We start from the raw sequence: 9,747 nt of genomic DNA on the forward strand, positions 1-9,747 counted from the left end.
TAACTCATCACCTACTCAGAATTCACATGTTATACATCGTTATATATCATAATGTAAATCCAGCACTGGAGTGAGACAATAACACTAACCAGAAGCTATAGCAACTCTGTACCTTTCTCCCAGTCTCCAGCTTCCTCCTCCTCTCCCTTTCCCCTCTCCATAGACTTGTATTGGCAGCTGTAACCTGATCCATCATTGGAGCTTAGCAAGCACATGCTATCTTCACTAAATACGGATTCTATGAGTGAATTCAGAGTGGCTAAACAGTTTAGAAAACGGGGGTGGAGCAGTCTGATAACAGGAGAAAGAGGTGTTATCTCTTACATGCGCTTGTACTATTGATTTATGTAAAGTTATTTATAAGGTACAACTTAAGGATTCTGATGATCTCAAAACCTTCATAATCATGCCACATATTATATGTACCACTAAATGAGTCAAATGAGGAAGGAACATGATAAAAAAAAAAAAGCTATCTCAATGTGAAAGGAAGTGGATTTGCACATTTATAAGGACGTAGCCTAGTTTTGGCCTTAAGGCTCAGAGCCCATTTTTCAAATCTGACATATTTCAATTTATGTGGTAATAACTCCTGAATGCTTATATCTATCTAAGCGATTCCGATATTGTTCTCTCGTGAGACATTGGGCTTTTTGTTAGTGCTAAAATTTGGTCAATGTATTCAGTGTTTATTTGTCGAAAAATAGCAAAATTTAGAGAAAATTTGGAAAAAATTGCATTTTTCTAAATTTGAATGTATCGGCTGGTAAGACAGATTGTTATACCACCCAAAATAGTTAACAGGTCACATTTCCCATATGTCTACTATACGTTGACATCATTTTTTGAACATTCTTTTATTTTTCTAGGACATTACAATGCTTAGAACTAAGCAGCAATTTCTTCTATTTTGAATACAATTTCAAAGGCCTGTTTTTTTTAGGTACCAGTTCAGTTCTGAAGTGGCTTTGAGGGGAGTATATATTAAAAACTCCCATAAAACACCCTATTTTAGAAACTAGACCCCTCAAAGTATTCAATACAGCATTTAGAGAGTTTATTAACACTTTAGGTGTTTCACGAGAATTTAAAGCAAAGTAGAGGCGAAATTTACAAATTTCTTTTTTTGTCAGAAAATCCTATTTATTCAAATTTTTCTGAAAAACAGAAGGTTTTACCAGAGAAACGCAACTCAATACTTATTGCCCAGATTCTTCAGTTTTAAGAAATATCTCACATGTGGCCCTAGTGTGGTAAAGGACTGAAGCACACTCCTCCGAAGCAAAGAAGCACCTAGGGAATTTTCAGGCCTCCTTTTTATTAGGCACCATGTCCGGTTTGAAGAGGTCTTGTGATGCCAAAACTGTGGAAAACCCCCAAAGGGGACCCTATTTGGCAAACAACACCCCTCAAGAAGGCAACAAGCCATGAGTAAGTATGCAGTTCGCGTCCGAAACGCGTATGCACCGCCTATATTTTCAACTACCCGTTGTACTCTGGAACACTCTCTGCCGATTTTTAAAATAGTTTTCTGGCATAAAAGTTTTCTATTTTAACTGACACATCAGTTTCAGCGCCGGATCCATTCTTTATCTTCCTTTCTATCTAATTCGTGTGCCGACACGAGGACCCGAGCGCTACCAGCAGTGTGAACCTGCACTAAGGTGAGCTGGAGGATTCCTCCTATTCGCCTCAAGGAACTTATCGAGGGGTATAGTGAGCATTTAGACCCCACAGGTTTTTTGCTGCATTTTGTGGATTTAGACTGTGCAATTGAAAATCGAATTTTTCAGATAAAAAGGTACAAATTTTAAATTTTGACAAGGAATAAAGGAGAAAAAGCACCCCAACATTTGTAAAGCAATTTCTCCCGATTACGGCATTACCCCATATGTCGTCATAAACTGCTGGTTGAACAAAGGGCAGAGCTCAGAAAGGCAGGAGTGGTATTTGGCATGTAGATTTTGCTTGATTGGTTTCTGGGCGCCATGTCGCATTTGCAGAGCTTCTGAGGTACCAGTACAGGGGAAACCCCTTAAAAGTGACCCCATTTTGAATCTAGACCCCTTGAGGAATTCATTATAGTTTTCATGGGGTGCATGCGACTTTTTGATCAGTTTTTATTCTATTTTTTTTAAGAGGCGCGTGACTTAAAAAACAGCTATAGTTTTTTATTCAATTTCTTTTTTACAGCGTTCACCATGTGCTATAAATGACATATTCACTTTATTCTGCGTGGCGATACGATTACAGCGATACCATATGTTTATAGGTTTTTTTTTCTGTCTTATGGCGTTTACACAATAGAATACTTTTTATAATAAATCATTTACTTTTTGTGTTGCCTTATTCTAAGAGCCATAACTTTTTTAATTTTTCCATAAATAGCTCCAATACATATTCCCCCCCAAAAAATGTGTGTGCGTGTATGTATATGTGTATATATGAGACAGCATATCTGTAGCACTTTGACCCTATAGCTATGGATAGAATTAGATACAGTGGCTCAGCAGACAGTATCACACATGATAGGATTATATACAGTGGCTCAGCAGACAGTATGACACATGATACGATTAGATACAGTGGCTCAGCAGACAGTATCATACATGATGGGATTAGATACAGTAGCTCAGCAGACAGTATCACACATTATAGGATTAGATACAGTGGCTCATCCGAAGAGTATCACACATGATAGGATTAGATACAGTGGCTCAGCAGAGAATATCACACATGATAGCATTAAACATCCAAAGATAGGCAGCACTCCAATGTCAAGGTGAAAAAATAGCTTTAATAGCCCTCGTGCGACTTTTCGGCTCTGTGCAATGAGCCTTTCTCAAGCATGTTAAACAGTGCAAAACATGGTGATATATATAGGGGCTGAACAAAGTAGTCCCAATCAGTGAGTGATTAATACATAAATTTAAAAGCAATACAATGTCATATATTGTCATACATTAAAGAATGCAAAAAGTGTAAGCAATAGTAAAACTGTTAAAGAGATAAGTCCAGCATTACATCTGGAACTTTAATAAAGTACAAAAAGTGCTGATTACTACTAACAATATTAGTTATGTACACCTGTATATAATTAAAAACCGCCACATTACCATATGCATACAGTGGATCCAAGCTCGTATGCGTTCATGTTTCCGGCGTTCTCTACTTCCTGGTTCGCATGATAGTGAATTACAGCTGAGAAGAATATCCTCATTGAGATACCGGTCTATTTTGCCAGGATCAATTGCGCATGTCCGCGCATGCGCACATGTATTCTGAAGTCGTCGGCAGCCATTTTTGTAAAGATCTTGTATTATAACATTGTGTGCCGTACAGCGCATGTCCGCGCCTGTTCACTGTAGTCAAGTATCATAAAAAAATATTAATATGTATTCCACATATGTTAACAAGAACAGTAATAAGTATATAGGATATAATGTTCATGGCGTAATCATAACTGGACAAGAGGGATGAAAGAAAAAAGGCATCTAGAATGAGATACATATAACTAAGGTACGGATATATGTGAATAGTATTTGATTCAAATAAGTGTAAGTATTTGTATAATATATACAAATGTATCTGTATATGTAGATGTCTGTCATAAATTTACAGCATCTAGTATCTAAATTGTGAAAAGCATAATAATAAAAAAGTACCAAAGTTGCATATTTATTTTTTATTTTTATTTTTTCCCTTGAAATTGTTAAGATTTTATATTCATTTTTTCAGAAAAATCATTTGACAATAAGCCGATTGCCTTATAGTTTGTTCTATGTTCCAAGTTCGAAGTGTGAAATACATATGTTTTTATATCTAAAGATTCATTTTGATGACAATCTGATTTCAAAATAGTTGAAAATTTACTTTTCTTTTTCAGAAATTTGTACTTGCCACACATACCATATGAATTATCAACATGATGGAAGCAAAAATAGCAAATATATGTATGTGACTGTGTGTAACAATAATATCAATATTTGACCTGTAGGATACACCGAAGAGCAGGATCCAAAGTAGATATGGAACTTGTGTTGGACTCCGTATAAGGAGATCTGCAAGGAAATTGCAATTTTATTTTGATGTTTTACACTATAAAATATACACGGATCACTTCAATCCAAAAGTATCTCCCTTTCGGGCAAGTTAGATCCTAGATCACACCATAAGTTACAAAATCTATGTTTAGCCCATGTGGCTTTAAGGTTTAAAGTCTCTCAATCCATTGCAACTCTTTATATTTGAGCAATTTAATGCGATTCCCTCCTCTTCGTGGGACGGGAACATGGTCTATTAAGTATATCTTTATATCTCGTTCGGTATGATCCATCTATGTGTAATGTTTCGATACAGTGAGTTCTAATCGTTTCTTCCTTATAGTGTACCGATGTTGATTTAGTCTCACCTTGAACTCTTGAGAGGTCTCACCCATATAAAAGGAGATGGCAAGGGCATTCTAGGATATAAACAACGAAATCGGAAGAGCAGTTCAAATAGAACCAGATGTCATATACTCAATTCGAGACTGGGTGAATGAATTTAGGGCCCTTTTGGATAAGGGGACAATTCACGCAATTTAGACAAGGATAACCGCCTGTATTTTTCTTGGTAAGATAGGTCTGTTTCTGTCTACGACCCGTACCAATGTCTGATTTTACTAATCTGTCACCCAGATTAGGTGATCTCCGGTATGAGAATAAGGGAGGGTGTTTGATCTCAGGGATTTGGGGCAGACAATGTGTTAGCATTGGCCAGTGTTTTAGTACAATTTTGTTAATAGAATGACTGTCTTCAGCATAGGTAGTCACGAATGGAATCCGAGTGGAAGCTGAACTTCGCTTTTTTGTGGTCAATAATGTATCCCTGGTCATTCGTTCTACTTTATTTCCCTGATGTATAAGAGATGATAACCTCTATTCCTAAATTTATTATCCAGGTTCCGAAAGGTGTTATTAATGCTATTCTCCGTGCTAGTTATTCTTTTGGCACGGAAGTATTGACTAGTGGGAAGGCTCTTGACCATCGATCTTGGATGGTTACTGCTATATGTCAACAAATTGTTCCTATCGGTAGGTTTTACATAAAGTTCCGTGATGAAGGTACCATCCTGTAATGTAATTAATAAATCCAGGAATTGTATGGACTTCTCTGAGCTCACTAGAATTTGAATTTGACCGTAGGGTCTATAGTGTTCAAAAATGTGTGAAATAGTTGTAATTCAGCATCGCTGCCAGTCCAAATCAGGAAGATGTTGTCTATGTATCTCCACCACCTCAGAACATGGCTGAAGTGGTGGTACACATAGACGTACGTCTCCTCCAGAAATCGCATGTATGTGTTGGCGTATGTTGGCGCCACATTGGACCCCATCGCCGTACCCTGTACTTGCATGTAAAAATCATTACGGAAAAGAAAGTAGTTATCAGTAAGGATAATTTTTAACAGTTGAATAAAAAATTGTTGTGCTTCTGCCGTATATTGGGATTCCGCAAGATAATAGGCGATAATTTGCAAACCAATGTGATGTACTATGGACGTATACAAGCTCATCACATCGAAGGATGCTAGTATAACATGTTGTTCCTGCCCTAGTTTTACCTGATTCAATTTGTTCAAGAAATCAGAGGTATCTAGTGTATGTGAAAAGGCCTCAGTGGAAAACTTCCGTAGTATCTTGTCTAAAAAGATTGCCATATGTCTAAAGAGAGATTCAGTGCCCGAAACTATTGTGCGCCCGGTGGGTTTGTTAAAGACTTATGTATTTTGGGTACAGTATATAGTACTGGTGTTCTTGGGTTATCCACTATTAGGTATTTGGAAATTTTCTCATCAATTATACCCTCCTGTACAGCCTTATTGACAATACACAATTTGTTAGCAATCTTAAATATAGGCTTAGAATTTAACCTATTATAGACATTGACACTTAATTGTCTCAATATTTCATTCTCATATTGAACTGTGTCCATGACGACCACAGCACCAACCTTGTCAGCGGGTTTTATGGTGATGTGTTCGTCATGGGTCAACGATTGGAGTGCAATAATATCCTCCTTCGTCATATTGGGATATCTGAAAGAAGAATGTGATGTATCTATTTTGAGTTGTTCTATGTCTTTCTTAACAGCCGCAACAAAAACATCTATCACTGGACTGTGAATATTAGGAAAAAAATTACTTTTGTTATACATTTTAACATCATCTATACATATTTCAGAGCTTCCCACATTATTCATGGGAACATGTTCACTGAACCAGTACTTCAATTTAATGGATCTAAAGAAATTGTACAGGTCATTGTCCAACTCTATCCAATCTGTATGTGAGGATGGACAGAAGGAGAGTCCCTTATTCAGAACCAAAATTTCAGTCGTATTCAAAATTCTTGATGAAATATTAATGACTAGGTTTTCTTCCTCTGTGTCACACCCCGTGTTGTTGTAGGGTTAGATCCTGAGGTTTCCTATGTTTTCTAGTCTCCTGGAATTGTTTTCCACATAGGTATACCCTGCCCCTTTGATAGTCGTCACTATCGCGTTGCCATTTAGACCGTTTTACGGCTTCCTGTTCACTTCTGAATTTTCCAGTAAGCATTTTAAGGTCATCTCAAAATTTTCCATATTCCTGTACCTCTATCAGAGGAGTCAATATAGGGACAGTGTCCTGAGATGTCTTGACCTTGGTAATCTCTTCTTTAAGAAATTCAATATTTAGTAGGATCACATCCAAGGAGAATTTGTTTGATAATTGTTGCATACGGTTGCAAACTGTCACGGAGCGGGGTGTGGACCCACTGGGCCGTATCGCGTAGCGGGGTAGCAGCTGGCCAACTAGGTACTAAACAATGTCTATAGTTCAAAATGGGTACCTGAGGCAATGTAGACAGTGGCAGGATCACGACTTGGCTTTCACAGCAGGTGACGCCGCGGATGCAGCGGGAAGGCACGACTTGGCTTTCACAGCAGGTGAAGCCGCAGATGTAGCGGGAAGGCACGACTTGGCTTTCACAGCAGGTGACGCCGCGGATGCAGCGGAAGACACGACTTGACTTTTACAGCAGGTAACGATAGTACGGGATACAGGGTACAGGCAGCAGGAACGGGCAACACTGGGAACTGGAAAACACTGGGAGACCTTTAGCAAGACAGACTAGGGTATTCAACAACGCTCAGGCAAGGAACCAGTGGGCAGAGCCCCTTTTTATAGTCCAGCAGCCATTTGGGCTGATAACTGATTACTGGCAGCTGGACGCGTACTGGCCCTTTAAGGCCGTGCACGCGCCCTGTGGGGAACGGCGCGAGGACCCGGAAGACAGTGCCGGCGTCTGCCAGAGGGAGGAGGACGCCGAGCAGAGAGGTGTCCATGGCCGGGATCGTCAGGGCGTGAGTTAGAACGGCGATCCCTGGCCATGGACGTAACACAATAGAACTCACTTTGTGAGAATAAGTTCGGTCTGAGTGTAGATCTCATTCCTCTGGGTATCATTTTGGACTTATGATATTCCCCAAGTGTAGACAGATGTATTTGTAAAGAGACTAAACACTTGGAATCGTTCTCAATTCTACGTTTGAGATCAGTAATGGAAGGTGATTTCAAAAAACCAACATCTCCCTCCAGGTCTTGTAGGATACGAAGGGCATCAGCTTCCGTGTAGCAAAATGCGTCGAGGGCCGTATGGTCCCGAATTTCAGTTGAAATTGACATATCTGAAGAAATGAGGCTGTGCTTGCTGGCAAATCACTGTATAGGAAGTCCACCGTCCAGCAGCACCAGCTTTAAAAGTATAGATAGGGTGCACGCCTTGGGAACCCGATCATAGTTCAATATCCAATTAACATCCAATGATAGGCAGCACTCCAATGTCAAGGTGAAAAAAATAGCTTTAATAGCCCTCGTGCGACGTTTCGGCTCTGTCCAATGAGCCTTTCTCAAGCATGTTAAACAGTGCAAAACATGTATATAGGGGCTGAACAAAGTAGTCCCAATCAGTGAGTGATTAATACATAAATTTAAAAGCAATACAATGTCATATATTGTCATACATTAAAGAATGCAAACAGTGTAAGCAATAGTAAAAGTGCTGATTACTACTAAACGCCGGAAACATGAACACATACGAGCATGGATCCACTGTATGCATATGGTAATGTGGCTGTTTTTAATTATACACAGGCGCACATAACTAATATTGTTAGTAGTAATCAGCACTTTTTGCACTTTATTAAAGTTCCAGATGTAATGCTGGACTTATCTCTTTAACAGTTTTACTATTGCTTACTATTTTTCCACTGTGTTTGGCCTTTCCCAGCCTAATAATACCAGCCTGTTGCCGCCCGAGTGCCCAGCCATCACTAGAGAATGTCGGGTAATGGATCGTACCCGGCTCTTCCTCCTGGTGGTGGTAGGTACCGGGGTAATAACGGAGGTTAGTGTTAGCCTCTGCATCGGCTAAAAGTAAGCCCCGCCTTAGTAATGCACGCTGTCAATCAGCCAGCAGCAATTAATAAGGCGGTAGTAATAAAGTTTAAAAAAAAATACAAAGACATAGAAATAACAGGTTTATTGAAATAAAAAAAAACACATATTCCTCATTAACCATTTTATTGATAATAAAAAAAGCCGCCATTGAAGTAGTCATCAAATCCAACGTAGCCCAACAACCGAACCTTTAAAAAACACAAAGGGCCTGTTCACATCACCGCTGCCCTTTCGTCTGAGGTTTCTGTCGGGTAACCCCTCAACGGGGTAAAACTACAGCTCCCAGCATGGCCCGAACAATGATAAGGAAATGTCAAGAATTGTGTTCTGCACACCTTTATAGTATTCAACATAGATTTTATTTCTTTAGGTATATGCCAGTGGCTACAAGTACAACGTTTCGGTCGTGAGACCTTCATCAGGCACTAAGAAAACATATATATGTAGTTATAGCATATAATATGGGTTCGAAAAAATATAGGAATACAATATTACAGGACATGTCATACATAGACTGCATAGAACATTGTATATACAAGACAGATCCAATATTTGGAAAAAATAGAAATATAAATAAAAAAGGAAGGTACAGTTTCAGTCATCTTGGTACAGAAAATGCACAACAAGGAATAGTAGTCATTATATATGTACACACCAGGGGTTGTGTAAGTGCAACTGCCAATTTATGTTGTTATGAATTTGCATATATTGTGTCCGGAGGTCACAAGGGCTACAAGATACCAGTTTTGTATGTTCCATGTGGGTGGATAGGGGTGTAAAGGAGTGTCCCTGGTAAACAGTAGTCTATGAAGCCGTTAAGGAATAATCACAATGTCTATAATAGACTCAAAGTGCAAGAGTAAAAGTTCATAGTAGACACAATGGGACTAAGTTATAGCTTTGAGGTAAGGAATTCAAATTACAAATGGTATATCAATAAACATCTTGACAGGGTGATAGGCATATGAAATAAACAGAAAAGAGAGCCATGAACATAAGATGCATTAAGAGATGAGGTCAACCATATAAGATACTGTTTAAACATACCTGAGCCGAGCTGGGGACTGATTCAGCGATTGTTTTGGCGCAGCTATAATTGAATATGGCGGCTTACCGCTCTATAGGGCGCTAGAAATCCTTGGTATCCTCCTACCTTATATATGCTGCAGCTATGAGAGGGCGCCTCTTAGTGTGAGGACGTCATCAGAGGCGGCGGTGCTGACGCTATGGAACGCTCGACCGAGATGGCCGTGCGTTCCGCCA

The sequence above is a fragment of the Rhinoderma darwinii genome, chromosome 7 (genome assembly GCF_050947455.1).
Source record: "Rhinoderma darwinii isolate aRhiDar2 chromosome 7, aRhiDar2.hap1, whole genome shotgun sequence".
NCBI lineage: Eukaryota > Metazoa > Chordata > Amphibia > Anura > Rhinodermatidae > Rhinoderma > Rhinoderma darwinii.